Consider the following 15,088-nt stretch of genomic DNA (forward strand, 5'->3'; position numbering starts at 1 on the left):
GGACCATTTAGAGCTTTTAGGGAGATATCTGTTCTTACACGTACTCCTGTTAAAGTTGCTGGATTCACCAGGTTATAATATTCTTGAAAAATAAGTGTAACATTCTCAATTATCTCTGGGCATTAGAAAACATAAATAAATCCCAGTATCTTGATTCTTTTTAGGCTGAATCCTTAAAAAATGAATTCCAGGATGGCATACAAGCAGGCCCAAATGCAAGCCCTGGAACAACTTCAAAATTTAAATGAGGGAGAGCTTTAGAAACTGGATTTTTCTTATGTGTATGGAATTAAAGTGGTGAACTTTTTTTCATTCCTTTCTGTCCATGCTCTATATCAATAAAATGGACACATCTGAAATTTTTATTTAAGAAAAAGATCTTTAGGATGCCTGGGTAGCACAGTCAGTTGAGCATCCAACTTTTGATTTTGACTCAGGTGTTGATCTCAGGGTTGTGAGACAGAGCCCCATGTCAGGCTCTGCGCTCAGCAGCGAAGTCGGCCTGAGATTCTCTCTCTCCCCTTCCCTCTCCCCTTCTCCCCGACACACACACCCTCACTCTTTATTTAAAAAGAAAAAAGGATCTTTACTGTGTAGTGCTATGATGTGTTTACTCTGCATTTGTAGCCATTATTTTAAGACATTTTAAGCCATTCCAAGAAGCAAGTTTTTCTCTTAGAGGAAACTCACATATAGGCAGGCCTAGCTCTACTGCCCACACTGTAGTGGGGACACTGATAAGTTTTGTATATAGGGAGGCAGGTGTTGGGGATGTTGAATGAGAGTTTTGGTAACCCTGTCCTTTGGGAAGAGGAGACATGATTGCTATCCCTGAATATCTGAAGTGCTGCCACATGTAAGAGTATTTATTTCGTGTAGTTACACAAGGCACTACTAAAATCAGTGAAAGTTCTACAAGAGCAGACATTAAGTCATTGAATGAAAAATAAGTGCAACACAAAGTAGGTCACCTTTTGAAAAGTGAGCTTCCTGTCACTTTGTGGTTGATGGGATTCAGCTTTGGTAGGGAATCAGACTGGATTCCTCAAAGAACACTGAGCCCTGGGGTTCTATCATATGTGCTGAAACTCTATTATTGAAAATGTTGGCTGTGTCAAACAATATTGATGTGACAAACTGATTTTGGAAATTTTCCTTCACTGACTTGGACTTTGTGAAATCTCCGGTGACTTGTTTCCACAGCTAACCTCATAGAATGCTTTTGAAGTGGGTAGGGATGAGGAGGTATCATTTTCTCCTTTTAGCACATGCAGAAACAGGGAAAATGGGAAATAGACACTTGGCATTCTTCCTTCAATGGGGACCATGAGCTTCTTGAGAAGCATCTCACCTCACTGAATGTAGTTTTAGTGTTTAAAGAGAAGGTATGCTTTTTTGGTTACAACAGAGCCCCTGAATGCAAGCCAGCCCTTCATCTAGTGTTCAGTTGAGTCAACAGTGATGCTGTCCAATGTTGGGGTTGGGAGGGAATTAGTAAGAGATAACATGTAGTATATCAGGCTCCATTATCGTGCTGCCTTCCTCAAGCATTTTTCAGGTGGTTTTAATGATACTTGACTTTCGCCTCCTGACAATATTTAAGACTGTGACTTCACCATATTTTACATAAATGAAGGTGGGGCTTGTAATTGTTGGAAAATGTTGTCCAGGGCCCAAGAGCTCCTTCATGACAAAGCCAGAGTGATACCCAGAATACCATCTTCCCGAATCTCATCCCGTGTTCTTTTCACTACATTGTGCCATCTCCTTGAAAGAGTCCCAGAAAATGGCCCTAAGTCTGTGCATTTGTTGATCACACAATGTTTCCCAATGTCCTAAAATTCAGTTTAATATTTATTATCAATGATTGCACCTCTTTAATGCAAGCTGCTGTGGGGGGATATAAATATCACCACTTTGTAAATTCTTGATATCCTCCTTGTAACAGAGCCAGCCCAGCTTGGCAAGAAATTACAGTTTCAGATCTGTCAGAGTTTACAGCCCACATTTTTAGACACTTCAAATTGGTAGTTTGCAGACTGATGAGAGAGGGGCACTACATTTACCTTACTGGGTATATCACAGAAATAGGTGATTTTATATATCTCAATCCCTTGTCTTTGTTCAAGGCAAGGGTGTCCATTTCCCTCATTCTCAACAATGCACTCTTTTGATTTTATCCCTATTTAAATCTACCTGTAACTTGACAGCATAGTTGAAATTTTTTATATAATCCTAAACACAGGGCTAATGGAGGGAACCGGATTTCTACTGGGGAGGGACACCCTAGCATAAACACAAAGAAGTTTGAGGTAGGGGGATGGCAAATGAGTGGGGATGCAGAACAATGCCCCAAGCTTGCCTTTGTGCTCTGACTCTGGCCTCCCTCTCCTATTTCCTCTAGTTCCTCCTCAGTGCTGACTTGCCCCTCACCCGCCACTGGCTTCCTTCCAGAGCCCTCAGATACCCTGCCCTCCCCCTACACAGCTGTTATAGCAGATTATGCCCTCTGCCTGGAATGCTCTTCTTTTTCTTCTCCACCTGGTTAATTTCTACTCAGCCTTCAGATTCCAGGTGAATTGTCACTTCCCCAAGGCAGTCTTGTAACTCTTAAAACACCACGTACCTTTCCCCAGTAGGACTAATCCCAGGTGCCTCTTTATAGACCTAATAATGTGATTCCTTGACTCACACCTGCCTCCTTCCCTAGTTCGTCATTCCATGAACAAGAGGCCATGTCTACATCTTTTATCCCCAGTATGTCCCCAGTGCCAAGTGCAGTACCTGGTACAGAGTGGGTCTTCAGTAATGAGTGTTTGCAGAGTATGTGAGCATCAGTGCCGTCAGATATGTTAAAAGAAAAAAGAAAGAAAGAAAAGAGAAAAAGGAAAGAACAGTGAGAACGTACATTTTCTTCCAGCTGGGGAGGATCAAAGAGGAAGTGGCATCTGAAGGATGAGTCAGATCAGGAGTGACAGAAGAAAGGAGAGCATTTTAGGAAGTCTGAGCAGAGTCATAGGGGTAGAAGGCACGAGGACCAGTGAGACCTGGGAAATAATTTTGTTTCACTTGTGTAATATACAAGCCACGTTTGCCTGTCTGCGAAATCACTAGAATTAACTACACATCTAGGAATGCATCCATCCAACCAGCCATTTCACCTTATTCATTGGGCCTCTGTATAAGCCAATCACTGTAGTACATGCGAGGGATATAGGCTGCCTCCTGACCACATATATTCGAAGTGACTGGTGAAGTTTTCTGAACCATCAAGGCCAATCTCAGTCACTGTCAGCCTCTGGAATGGTGTCCACATTACCCTGACTGGCCTTAGGGCTTTTGCAGTCTTCCAGGACCACAGTATGTAAACAGAATCCCTGATTCAGTCATTCTCCCCTGTGACACTATTTATCTTCTTCATGACATGGATTACTATCTGAAATTATTTGTTTACTTGTTGAATGGCTGCCCACTGCCCCTGCCTCATGGAAGTGCCTTGCCTGTCTTTTTCACTGAATACAACCAGATCCTGATTGACGAAGATTTGTTCAATGAACAAATGAGTTAGTTCTAGAGAGAACTCTTTTTAGGAGATCTGATCTAGAGCAGAGCTAAGGAGTAGCTCCCTCTCTGTTTTCCTATTACAAAATAGGAAAAGAGACTTGGAAGACTCCCTCCAGTATGTGGAATAGAGAGAGAGGAATCTTTGGGTGCTTCATATAGTCTGAATGTTCTTTCTCAGATGACAGTAGTTCATAGCTGATACTGGTCTTCCCCCGATAGCCTAGGTTTCTGCAAGATGGAAGCTGAGCTCACAGGTAGCTCCGTGTCCCCAGATGGTAACACATTCTTCTTTAAAAAAAAAAGATTTTTAAAAATTTATTCATTCATGAGAGGCAGAGAGAGAGAGGCAGAGACACAGGCAGAGGGAGAAGCAGGCTCCATGCAGGCAACCCAATGTGGGACTCCATCCCGGGTCTCCAGGATCATGCTCCTGGCGGAATGAAGGCGGGCACTAAACCGCTGAGCCACCCAGGGGTCCCCACAAATTCTTCTGAGATTACTCTATAGCAGTGATTCTCAAACATTCGTGGGAATTATGATCACCTCGGGAATTTGGTGAAAATACAAAGGCTTAGGACCTGTCCTACTTCAGCAAGCTGTGACATCTGTGTCAGCTCTCTGGCTAATTCCAATACAGACCACAGTCTGAAAACTACTACTGTAGTGTATGGCTACATTTCCCAAAGTTTGTTCCATGGAACACCTGTTTCTCAGAATGTTAATAGTTAAATAAATGAGTTAGCAGGTTAAACATATTTCCCTACTGCAAGTAGTCCAGAATCATTAAAATGCAAATGTGCATTGTGAATCTCCTAGAGGGGAGAAAAGTAAACAAATGCTTCCCAAACTTATCTGACCATGGATCTGTTTAGTTCTAGAAAGCACACAGTAACATCTTTTGCAACTACAAAAGTAGTTAGTGTTCAGAATATACTTTAGGAAACACTTCGAAAGTACAACCACTGGGCACCCCTCTCTCTCCTTAGGAGAACTTCAAATACTCTATCTTAAAACTGCTCACAGTTAACAGCTGGAGTGGCCTATTTTTAGGTTATTTTTGAATTTACCTAAAACCTTGTTTCTTAAAATCATCTGTGGACGGGCATCACTTAGCAGTTTGTTAGAAATACAGAATCCCAGGTCCCTCCCCAGAACTATTGAATGGAATCTGCATTTTAATAGGATTCCTGGATGATTCATTTGCATCCATATAGAGAAGTAGCTCTTAATTAGGGGTATAGAAATAAGTGGAGAGCCATTTAATATGCAATTACTGGCCCACTTCTCACCATCCCTTATTCGAATTTCTGATTTACACTTATAAAGAGAGAGAAGGGGAGAAAGTGCCCCCTAGGCAATACTCCTATACTCTAGATCTTCCCTTCTTTAGCCTAGATTTTCCAAGGCTGGACTCCTGAGAGAAACCGGGATAGTAGTCCTCCATCTTTAGGATACCCAGCAAATAGCAAACACTTCCTGAAACTTAAAGTGTTTCTCAAACAATACGTTATATAAATTAATTTATTGGATATAATAGAAAACTGGTTGTGACTCAAATTAATTAGTGTGAAACTTGCTCGGGATTTTATCATGGTTTTTAGGCTTCTTAACATAAGTGAACTAAGAGTAAAGCTCAAGGTTATCCTGTCCTGTTCTCAAGAGCTTTCACCTTCATCTCTGAAATAGTCTGCTAAGTGTACCACCCAGTGGAGCTTCCAGGTAATCATCTTTTTTTGTTGTTCAGACAGCCTTTCCTAGTTTCTGGCCTTTGCTATGTACCTAGATTCTTTCCCTTGACTTGCTCTTGGTTTAAAGTAGTTTTATTGGGATGCTGAGCTCAGTGGTTGAGCATCTACTTTCAGCCCAGGGCATGATCCTGGAATTCCTGATCTGGCTCCTTGCGAGGAGCCTGCTTCTCCTTTTCCCTCTGTCTGTGTCTCTGCCTCTCTCTGTGTCTCTCATGAATAAATAAATAAAGTCTTAAAAAAAAAAAGCAGCTTTATGATGTGCCTCAGTATGGTTTTCTTTATATTTATGTTGCTTATGGTTTATTCTTGAATCTGTGCCAGAATGTCATGATTTTGTGTGTTGATATCATTTTTCAAATTAGGAAAATTCTTGGCTTTTATATCTTTGAGTATTTCTACCTCATTTTCTCCTGTCCTTCTAGGGTTTCATATTATATGTATTAATACTTTTTGCTGTGTCCCACATATCTCTTGTGGTTTTTCTATTATTTTCCATTCCTATTTGCTCTATGCTTCAGTTTGGATGTTTTTTTATTGGTCATTCTTCCAGTTCATTGATCCTGTCTTCTGTGTCTAATCTCTACTAAACAAAATATCATATGTATTTTAAAATTCTAAAGTTTTCATTGGATCCTTTTTAGAGATTAAAATTCTCAAAATAAAAAATAAAAAATAAAAAAATAAAATTCTCTGAAAAATTCTCCATTTTAACATTTATTTTCTCTGAAAAAAATATTTTCTATATATTCTTGGACATATTAATCACAGTTATTTTAAAGTCCTTGTCTACTAAATCTGTATCACCTGTGGTGCTATCTGTATCACCTGTGGTGCTATTTCTACTGAATATTTTTTCTTGTGGTTTTCATAATATGGTCCTGACTCACACACAGCATGTCTAGAAATTTTTCTTTGAATGCTGGTCATTGTATATAAAAATTATGTACCTCCAAATGACTTCTTTTTTTTTTTTAAGATTTTATTTATTCATGATAGACACAGAGAGAAAGAGAGGCAGAGACACAGGCAGAGGGAGAAGCAGGCTCCATGCACCGGGAGCCCGATGTGGGATTCGATCCCGGGTCTCCAGGATCACGCCCTGGGCTGAAGGCAGTGCTAAACCATTTAGCCACCCGGGCTACCCCAAAATGACTTTTTCTTCCTTCACGTGGGTTCATCTTTTCCTCTGCTAGGCAAATGAAATTGTGACTAATTATCTTAAGATAATCAGATACTGAGCTGAGTTGAGACTGATTTTTAGTATTGGTAAGATTTAGCATACCTCTGGTTTGTTATTGAGGTGTTGTCCTTCAGGGTTTCCAATTGAATGCTTAGTGGTGTGTTTACTGTTAACAGGATCTAATCGTCTCTTCAGCATTATGAAACAGTGGAAAACTTCCTCTGATTTTCAGAGGTTTTGGCTTAGCTTCCAAGTCCTAAAGTCTACTCTTTGTTTCCCAGAAGTCCATGAAAAACAAATGTTACTTTGTGTTTCAGAGTTTTTATGCTTTGCTTTTTAAACACTTGCCCTCATAGCCTCAGAAATTAGCAAATGTCTTGAGAGACTGTGTGTTTGAGGACCCTAAGCCTCTAATAACATTCTGCAGCCCCACAAGACCATTAAAATCTCTGTGGGCTTTTCTTTCCCACCGCTGTCTGGGAAAAATCTCAGATTGCCAATCTCTTTGAATCTGCATATGTCCCAAAGGAAAAAGTCACTGTAGATTAACAATGAGCTGAAGTTCTGTCCTCTTGAGAAATTTAGCCATTCTTGTCTTCTTTAATTCAGCAACTGGCTGATGTCTTTAAGTGAATGAATCTGTATGTTGAATAGTATTTGTAGTTGTTCTTGAAGGAAGCATTGGTCAGCCTCATACTACTCCATTCTACCCAGAACTAGATGTTCTTATCTTGCTTTTTGAATTGACATTTTGATCACATGATTTCTCTGGCTTTTCATTTTGGTTTCACTCCAGGTTCTGTTTCTTGGATCACCTTCAGCTCTGAGCAGTGCAGATCTCTCATCCCTCCCCAGCACAGGTTTCCAACACAAGACAAGTGTCTTAGGCTTCCATCTGATCAAATGGAATATTATCAGAAAAACAAAACCCTATTATGAAACTATAACAGCATAAGCTGAACACAGAGTGAGCTAAATGCAAGAAATAGCTCCTAGTGGAAGAATGATTATTTGTAGTCCAGTGATGTTCTCCTAACAAAAAAAAGGGGGGGGAGTATTTTCTCGAGGTAGTCATTCTCTGAAGAATTATCTTTATCTGAAATATTCCTATGTTTTCCTAATACTGAATTAAAAAAAAACACATGTCTGGGATGTCTGGAGGACTCCATCATTGAGCATCTGCCTCCAGCTCAAGTCATGATCCTGGGGTCCTGGGATCAAGTCCCCACATCAGGCTCCCCACGGGGAGCCTGCTTCTCTCTCTGCCTATGTCTCTGCCTCTTTCTCAGTGTCTCTAATGAATAAATAAATAAAATCTTTAAAAAATCAAAATAAGATAAAAAACACATGTCTGATATCTTAAGAAGAGAGCCTATTCCAATTTCTTGATGACAGAAAATAGGAATAAGAATGGATTAAATATTTTTGAAAAGCTTTAAATCCTGAAATATTAGGTGACACCTGACCACTCAAAATAAACTTTTTCTATTCACATGGAAGTCTTATGAGAGAAAGGGAAAGAGAGAGAGAAAAGCAAGTTGAGCGGATATGTAATTATACAGCATGAGGTTATTACTGTGATTTGATGTGCTTCTCCAAACCAATTATAAAAACCCTTGAAGGCAATGCCCCTCTGTAGTTCGGTAACCCAGAGAATTTCAGATTTGAGACCTAATAGACCTATTTTGTTCACAAAAGAATTATTGGAAATAATATTAAAGTATGCATTTCTATTAAAGAGAATCAGCCACAAGAAATGTATGTACTTTGTTTACCAAATAACCACTTATATTGCTCCTAAAAATGTCCAACATTGATCATCAATTCCTTGAATCTACTTGAATTAAACACCTACCTTTCTCCTTATTTTACGTCATTACAATGTTTATTCATACATCAGCCTAATGCTGAATATTACTGGGCATCCTGTCTAAAGTGCTTAGAATGGATTGTTTTAGTGCTTTGTGCCCTAGTAGTCATTTTTAAACATACTGGTAATGATTCCAGTGGGTAAAATGTTCAGTACTCTTTCATAAATAAAAACTACCCTAAACATGAACAAAATGTCCATTCTCATTTCTTTGCTAATGCCATGTTTGAGTCAACTAAAGTTCTTTTCTACAGACTTTACCTCTGAAGGATGTGGAAAGTGAAAAAAAAATGAAAATCAGCTCATGATAATAAAAACATTAAAGCATTGCTAATAGTTGTCAGATATTGTAGAGGAGGAAATATACTTTTTCCCTCTATCTTTCTAGGTTTTTGACGGTGACACCTCCCCCCTGCCCCATAATAAAAGATGGATTAACAAGAGAAAAACAATTTTAATTATATGTTTATGTAGGGGAGTCTCACAAGGGAATGAGACTCAAAGAGTGACCAAAAGCAGGAAGCCATGATACTTTTTAGACAAAGAAACAATACATTTATGAAGAATTGACAAAGCAAAGAAATTGGTCTGAGGATAATAAAATGGTGAAGAAGTAACAAGATTTGTTCATATAGCCTTATTAGCCCTAAATTCCCTGTCTGATGATAAGGATGGTTTCTACCCTCCAGGTACAGACAGGGTAACTTTTACATGTCAGATTAATCTTCTGCTTTCAGGAGGGGAGAGGAAAGTCAGAGTATTCTTTTTGCATTGGCTGTTTCTCAGGGACCTTTAATTCAAAATAATCAATATGCTAAAGGAGCATATTTTGGGGCAACATTGTGAACCCTTGTAATAGCTAACTAAAGCATGATGCGCATCATCATCCACAACTCAGACATTATTGTGGCATGTTTTATTGGAGATGGTTAGGACTCCCCTTTCTTTTTTATACATGGGGAAACTAAGATATGAATTAATAGTGTAATTTTCCAAGAATCACATGGAGAGTTATTAGCAGAAAAAGAACTACAACCTGAGTCTCTTAATTTTTCTTAAAATTGAAACTCCTTGAAAACAGGGAACAAATTTACTTTTCTTTAGAAACTTACTTTCCTCTTAGAATGCATCTGTCTAAAAAAAATAGCTAAATCAGAATCTGTGTGTATATTGTGTATTGTGTGCCACCCTTACACAAAAAGAGAAAGGGAGGAATAGGAAGTATGTATTTGTTTTGTTATTGTTTTATAAGTAGGCTTCATTCCCAGTGAGGCTTGAATTCATAAACCTGAGATCAAGACCTTAGCTAAGAGTCAGATGCTTAACTGACTGAGCCACCCAAATGCCTTGGGAAATAATGTATTTGGAAAAGAAACAATGGAAAGATAAACTAAAAACTAATAAAAATTAGTTCTCCTTTTAAAGGAAGGGAGAGAAGGGGAAGGAGGTGACAGGGATACAACCAAGACTTCTCTGAATTACAGTGTTTCATAATTTTGATTTTGGAATCAACTAAATGTTTCACATAATGAAAATTGATTTAAATGCATAAAAATTGAATACGATGACAAAAATGCACAAATAACTAATGGAGTAAAAAGTAGGATCCAACATGATTACAGTCAAGAGGGATTTTAAGCAGTCTTTTAGTGAGGATATTTGAATATATCACTGAAAGACTCAACTCTGGTCAGTGTTTCTTAGCAGAGGAAAGCCAACAGCAAGTGTATACATTCTGCTTTGATACAGCCTATTCCCAAAGATTGTATAACATAGGTCTACTGACCAATCTCAGGACTGTGTCATTTTTAAAGATGGTATATACTGGTTCTGATTTAGGCTATATAGTCAGATTAATATCGGATCCACTATTTACTACTTTTGTCACCTTGGGCAAATTACTTCTCTAAGCTTACATTTGCATGTATATGAAGTCCACATAGAAATAGTTCTTATCTCAAGGACCTGCTGTGAGGATTAATATAGATAATACACATAAAGAGCCGAGCACAACCTCAGGTAAGTAGTGAAAGCTCAATAAATTTTAGCAATTATTTAAAGAAACAATACTTTAACAACTAAAAATAACTGAAAAACACATAGATCTATTTTACATTAAAAATGTAAACTACATTATACATACAAAGGAGTATATATAATATATGGAGTTATTATCTGGAGAATAATAAAATGAACCCTTAAGTGTCCCTACCTAGTTTAAGATACAGAACATTTATAAGGAATTTTAAAGTCTACAAACAGTACTTTCTTTAGTTTTGTTTCAGAATTTTTTTTAAATGCTATTTTACTCTATGTATCATTTGTGATTGATAAAAAGAAACAGAGAAATCCCAATACATATCCAACAAAATGCCTACAATTAAAAAGACTGACAATGTGTAGTACTGACAAGGAGGTGGATAAGAGCAACATTCATTTCTCTTTTTTTAATGTTTTCTCTTTTTTTAATGTTTCTTTATTTGAGATTCATACTTATTACCTGCATTTCATTCAACTTCTTGGTTGCAGGGTGTTCTATTATATGAATGCACTGCAATTATTTTTTAAAAATCCATTCTACTGTTGATGGTATTTGGATGCGTTTTAGTTTTTGCTATAACTAGTGTCAAATGACAAAATAATACAACTTAGTAATGAGTTTGATGTTCTTTATTCAAGAGAAAACAATCCATGGATTGGGAGTGGGGGGTCCAGTGCCTCACAGGGAGTGGAGTACTCTTCCCTCAGGGATTTTGGGCAAAGGTGACTTTTATATAACGTTAGAAGCAGTGATGCACAAAGAGGTCATGACTGGTTAGGACGCTGGGGATTTCTTTCTAAGGCTAGCACATCCTTTTCTAAAGTAAGGTAAGCTAGCTAAAGCTCAGTTGGAGGATGGTGATGCATGTATGTTAGGTTTCCTTGACAGTGAGGGTTTCTGGAAATGCAGGCTGTGAGGCGGACTGGGGGGATAGGTCGGTCTCTATTTTGTGAGTTCTGATATGCCTATTAACTCTATTGGTAACAATGTTGATGTGAACATTCTTGCACATTTTCTAGGTGCAAATGCAAAATACTTTCTCCAGCACACATTCATATGCATGGAATTACTATGTTAGGAAATGCACATTTAACTTTGCTGGGTAATTACAAGTTGTTTTCTGAAGTAGTTTACTAATTTGTCATCACTCCAACAGGTATGAATGTTGCTCTTATTCACCTCCTTGTCAGTACTACACGTTGTCAGTCTTTTTAATTGTAGGCATTTTGTTGGATATGTATTGGGATTTCATTTTTGTTTCAATTTAATTCCATGATTACAAGTTAGTTTGATTTTTAAATGTTAACTGCCTACTTTCTGTTGAGTTAACTTTCTTTCTCTTTCTCTTTTAAAAAATTAACCTGTAGAAGATCTTTATCTTCTCTGATTTTCTCACAGTTTTGTGGGTCTTTTTTTTTTTTTTTTTGTATTTTTTATGTTTGGATGAGCAGAAGGTCAAAATGTAAATTTTGAATGAAAAAAATTTTCATTTTTCAAGAGGTGCTTGGTACATTTTTGTTTCTTCAAGGTCATGGAGATAGCCTCATGTATTAATGTTTTATTAGTGAGTATGATAATTGCTATAGGTTTTAGGTATGTACCCATTCTAGGTTATTATAGTTCCTTTCAAGTTTTGGTTGCTAAGAGATTTTCTTTTTCATTATGTATACCACAAATACATGCAAATTTGAAGGGATGTTTTCTTTTATACCTAATGAGTTTTATTCTGTTTTTCTGCTTTAACCTTTAAATATAGAGAAGTATGGTAGCTTATATTGTTTTATGTTATAATATTAACTAAACCTAAATTCCTGGAATAGATTCTATGTGGTCAGTATATATTATTTTTATACACTTTATTTCATTTGAGTGGAGATTGATTGGCCTATAATTTGCCTTTCTTACGTTGACATGGTCTTATTTGGATATCAAAGTTAGATTATAATTTACTATTTTCTGGAACAGTTTATGAAAATTTGAAATTAATTCATAGTAAATATTTGTTGGAATGCACCTGTAAAACCACCTGGGGCTATATTTTTTAGGTTTTTTTGGTGAGAAAATTTTTAAACTGCTGATTCAATTTTGTATCAGTCATAGGATTATTCAGGTCCTTTACTTCTTGACTTTGTCAATTTTGGTATACTGCAGTTTTCCTTTCTAATTTATACACTTAATTAAGCTTTCAAGTTTCTCAAAATAATTTGTTTATCTTTGTCTTCTCTCTCTTGTCCTTGATTAATTTTGTCAGAAGCTTATTGTCTTATTAATGTTTTTAAGGAATAAAGTCTTTCCTTTGTTGTTTCTTTCTACTGCTCTTTTCCTTTATATATTTCATTAACTTTACTTTTGTTATGTTTTATCTTCTACTTTATTTGAATTTTTTCTGTTATTGCTTTTCTAATTTCTTAAATTGTAAATTTAGCTCACTGTTTTAGGTTTTCTTCTTTTCTAAGATAAGCATTGAAGGCTATAGCTTTCCCTTTTAGTACCTCTTTACTTATATCCCACAAATTTCAGTGTGAAATGTTTTTATAATTTTCAATTCTAAGTATTTTCTATTTTTATTATGCTTTCTTTTTGGCCCATAAGTACTGGAAAGTGTATTTTTAAAATTTCCAATTGAAAGAATTTTTCCCTCTTTTTATATTTTGTAATTAGTCATGAATTTGTTATATACCAGATCGAATATGTGATGCTTTGACACTAGTCCTTTGGAATTTGTTGATGCTAGCTTTATGGCCTAGCACATGATCAGTATTTATATATATTGAAAAAATATATTCTCCGGATGTTGGCTGCAAATCATATACATATAAAATTATTTATTTGACTATTCATTATATCATCTATATCCCTACTGAAATTATTTTGCCTCTGTGATCCATTAACTATTGAAAAAACTGTGCTAAAATCTTTTACTATAATGTTGCTTCAACTTCACCCATTAGTTCTGTCGATGTCCACTTTATTTTAGGCTATATTATTAGGTACAAAAAATTTGGCATTTTGTGCCTTCCTGAATAATTCTTTCATTGTTATATAATGGTCCTTTTTATCTCTGTTAAAGTTTTTTTTGTCTTTTTTTTTTCAGATTTTATTTATTCATTCACAAGAGACTGTGAGAGAGAAGCAGAGACACAGGCAGAGGGAGAAGCAGGCTCCAGGCAGGGATCCTGTTGTGGGACTCGATCCCAGGACTCCAGGATCATGCCCTGGGCTAAAGGCAGGCATTAAACCACTGAGCCACCCAGGAATCCCCAGTTTTTTTTTGGTCTTAAAGTCAATTTTATCTGATGTTTATAGAGCAACAGCTCCTAATTTGAGTTGATATGTGCTTGGTTATCTTTCTATCCTATTACTGTCAGTCTTCCTTGTCCTTAAGTTTTGGGTATGTCTTTCATAAATAACATATAACTGAATTTTTTTCTGGTCTGATTACTTGCTTTTTGATTTGAGAGTTTAAACTATTTATAATGATATGGTGACTTATATATCTGTATTAATACCCCCACCTTCTTATGTAATTTCTATTTGTCTTGCTTTAAAATTTTTCCCTCTTTTTGCCTTTCATTTTGGATTGAGTTTTTCTTATTCTTATTTCTTCTGCTATTTGTTTGGAGGTTATCCACTCTATTCTCATTCTGGATTAAACTCAGTTTTTATTTATCTAAACCACTTTATCCTCTCTCAGTCATGAAAGAGTTTCATTGCATTCTGAACACTAAATTGGTAGTTCTTTTCTCTCTGCACATTGACGATATCATTCCATTCTCTTCTTATTTACATTGTTACTGTTCAGAAGTCAGTTGTCACTCTAATTTTCCTTCCTTGGTGAGTGATCTTTCTTTTCTCTCTGGCTTTTTTAAAGATCTTTTTTGTTTGTTTTTGGTATAGTGTTCTGAAATTTTACCACAGTGGGCCTAGTTATGGATTTCATTGTGTTTTATAGTTTGGGGGTAAATTGGACTTCTTGAATTTGGGAACTGTTCTTTCAACTGGCTTCTTTCAACAATTGAGACAGAGAATTCTCAACAAATACTGTTTTTAGAATCTATTTGCTTTTCTAATTTATCTATTTCTGGAAACATGAGAGAACATGTATTAGTCCTCATTCTATCCTCTTTCCTCTTAACTTCTTCACATATTCAATGACTTTGTCTCTCTGAGTTGAATTTCGGATACAGTTTTGACACTCTTCCCAATCAATAACAATTCCTTTAGCTATATCTAATCTGCCATTTTATCTAGCCATGAATTTTCCATTTAATGCTTAAGTTTTTATTTTATTTATTTTATTTTTTTTATTGCTTAAGTTTTTAAATTTCTCCATATTTTGTTTCTTTTTTTGAAAATCTTTTCATTCTTTATCATTTCCTGTTTTATGGTTATATCCTTAAGTTGCTGTTTTTGTCTTTATATATATTCTTTCAGATTGTCTGTTGGTACTCAACACCTTCTAGCCTATTTTCATTGCATCCCCATATAGCAGGGACTAGAAGCCTTGAAACTATTACCCAGAATTTCCTGCCAATTGAGTTCCAATTTATACCTGCTAGTGAGAGGTACCCATGCACAGTTTGGAAGGCAGAGGGAAGCAGAGTCTGTGATTCTTTTTAAGACATGAGGCACATACATTAGTTTGGGCAGGTATTAAATTTTTCAGCAACCTCCAGATTAACTGC

The sequence above is a fragment of the Vulpes vulpes genome, chromosome 4 (assembly GCF_048418805.1).
Source record: "Vulpes vulpes isolate BD-2025 chromosome 4, VulVul3, whole genome shotgun sequence".
In the NCBI taxonomy this organism is placed as follows: Eukaryota; Metazoa; Chordata; class Mammalia; order Carnivora; family Canidae; genus Vulpes; species Vulpes vulpes.